We start from the raw sequence: 3,165 nt of genomic DNA, 5'->3' as shown, positions 1-3,165 counted from the left end.
TTCTATTAAATATAGTATTATCAATATTATTCTATTATATATTATATATAGTAACTGTAATATTGAGCATTGACTATGTACCAACCACTGTTGCTAAGCGCTTGACAGGCGGTACCTCATGCATACATCACAAGAGCCCTTATTGTGAGGTAAAAACTACCACTGCCTTCATTTTACAGATGAGGAAACAGGTTCAAAGGGGCTAACTTGCCTAGGACTAAGCCCAATGAACTTCTGTTTCTCTCATCAGAAATAGGGTCCACTCTATGATGAGACATGGCTGCCATTGTATAAATAGCTGTCTTGGCTAGGAATAACCAAAGACTGCTNTGAAAAATCCCTGAAGCAGAAAAACCTCAATGCCTTCCCCAATTCTGCCTTGTACTTGGGGTTATTGTTGAGTTTTACTTTTGCCTTCATTCCAATAGGGCAATCACCTAAGGAACCCTTTGCCATCCCAGAGTGGCAAAGTACAGAGTTCAGTACATTTTCTGGCTCAATCTATCTTTCTCCCTCTTTCTGACCACAAAAACACATGTTTGATGCTGAAAATGTAGGAAAAAGGCAAATATTTCCTTTAAGTATTGTTGCTGTTTGTTTTACATTCCATATTCAGTAGGGATTTGTGTCCCTTTCCTATTAATTTCCTGTAACCTTCAAGATTAAGTTTAAGTGTTGTTCTTTGGCATTTAAAATATGTCTCCACCAGCAAATATGGTATCAGCTTATTTCCTACTGCGTTTTCAACGTGAATTTTCTGGTCCACAATAAGACAATATGATTATCTCCCAATAAACAATATCTGTTCCCTGTTCCCTTCCCATTCTCCAACCTCACTCAAAATTCCTACTCCCTACTTAAGGTATATCCCAACCCCACTCAATGAGAATGTTAATCTGCCCCCTTATCCATCCCCTCACCCCTGCCCACACACACCTCTTTTTCTAGCATCAGAGCTCATAGTCTGAGCACTCACATTAACTCAGATCCTTAGTCAATTACTACAGTACCTGCTTGCTTCTCTACTGACCTGTCTTATATTCTGCTGTCTACATGTTCAGAAACTACTGAAGAGCCAGTGTGTCAGGGCTCTTGCACCCCCTTTTATTCTCTCCCCAGCACCCTAGGACACAATGCTCAATTGATGACCTCATTTGGTTTCAGCCAATCTCTGTTGAGCCCTTTGGTCACAGCTGGTCTCTGAGACTAACCACTTAGTAGTGACTTAAGGTTTGATCAATTAAATTAAATAAACTAAATAAATGCCTAAGCCATCCTAGTATCACACTATCACAAGCAAAACAATTAAGTTGAGCTGCTGGATAATGTCTTGGAACATTACTACCCTTTATCTTAGGAACCAGTAAAAAGATATCAACTGTTTCACTCAGAATACATCTTATCTCTTATTCACATAATGACCTTACCATTTTCATTTTCTAACACCTTTTATAAAATTCCTTCAATTACCTTTGGCTAAGTGCCCATCATAAAAATTAAAAAGCACCTCCTGGGGGTGCCTGGGGGGCTCAGTTGCTTAAGCATCTGACTTTGGCTCAGGTCATAATCTCATGGTTCGTGGGTTCGAGCCCCTCATTGGGCTCTATGCTGACAGCTAGCTCAGAGCCGGGGGCCTGTCTTCAGATTCTGTATCTCCCTCTCTCTCTGACTCTCCCCTGCTCATGCTCTCTCTCTCAACAATAAAAATAAAAAACATTAAAAAAAAAAGCACCTCCTGTTTATTTTCTTAAAATCTCATGTTACACATTACAGCCATCAGATAAACATCATTTAAACAAGTAAAGTGAACATCATCATTTAAATGGATAATTCATATGTACAGTTTTAAAAATCAGTTTCCGGAATGGGAATATCTTTATTCCTATTATGTCATGTATATTCTTATCCTTTCTTCTCTGAAATTCTCTTCTTTGTCTGTTTTTCATTCACTTTTCTTTTCCATCTACTCTTTTCAGATTCTCCATGAATCATTCCCTCCCTTTGCAGTCTAGATCTTGCCTTCTTTTAAAAAGTTCATAATATACAATTTGGGACACATAGAAATGAGAAATAATATTGACTGATATTAAAATTCACAATTTCATATCAATTTACCTTAGTCAGTGTTCTAATAAAGTTGTTTCTAGTTTAGTTTTGTTAAGCTTTGCTGAGATTTTATCTATACAAGTCAGTTTCCATATCTAACATTTCTTAAAATAATACCTTATTGACTGCTGAGGAACTTCATATTAAATGTCTTGATGTTGAAAATGGTACTGAACTTTAAGAACTTTACATTTCTATGTATAGATATTGTCAGTCTCTTTGTGTCTTTGTCTCATTTTCCCAACCAAATCATACAGAGAGGTGATTTATTTAACCTGACACCCAAAGTGTCTGACACAGTGTTATCCACACATAATGGATGTTGAAGAAATGCTGGGTTTTTTAAATGAGCACCCCCCCCCTTATTTTGCATAAGCTTTTCATATTGCCCATCTTGGTGCTTCACAGAACTGCTGTCTGTCTCTATATACCCTTACATTGATCTCCCTATGCGTTCCATATTCTCCTCCTTCACATTCTTCTTTAATTTCTCTCTGCCACCATTCTGTCCTGCTCCCTCGAGCTGTGAGTGGGACATGAGGCCTTACACAGCATCCTCAGCCTAGCATGTGCTAGGCTCTGTGTTGGGTGCTGGGGAAATGAAGGAGACTAAGGCAAGGTTATTGCACCCTAGGCTCTCATGGTCTGGGAGGGGACAAAGATGAGTCTGAGGTGAACAAACTAGTAAGTAGGGAACAGTGATTGTCACGGGTGAACAATGACAATAATTGTGATAAGCCTGTAATTAAGATATTTACAAAGTGATGCGATAGAAAAAGAAGGCAACCCGATCTCTCTGGGATGGGCTAAGGCAAACTTCTCAGCAGCAAAGATGGATACAGTTTCAACAGTCCAGGAAAGGAAGTAAAGGAATACAGGGTAGAGTAAGTATGCCTGGGCAAAGGCACCAAAGTATGAAAGGAAGAGGAAGTAGTTCAGTACAACCTGATTAGGTGAATGTTTAAAACTAGGCTGAGGACATAGATGGGGTTTGCTTGTGAAGGGTATGAATGCTCTACTACTGTACTCTTTGCCAAGAGGGGGGCCAGTAAAAGGTTT

This window comes from Crocuta crocuta, unplaced genomic scaffold (genome assembly GCF_008692635.1).
Source record: "Crocuta crocuta isolate KB4526 unplaced genomic scaffold, BGI_CrCroc_1.0 scaffold365, whole genome shotgun sequence".
NCBI lineage: Eukaryota > Metazoa > Chordata > Mammalia > Carnivora > Hyaenidae > Crocuta > Crocuta crocuta.
This window is presented reverse-complemented; position numbering follows the sequence as displayed.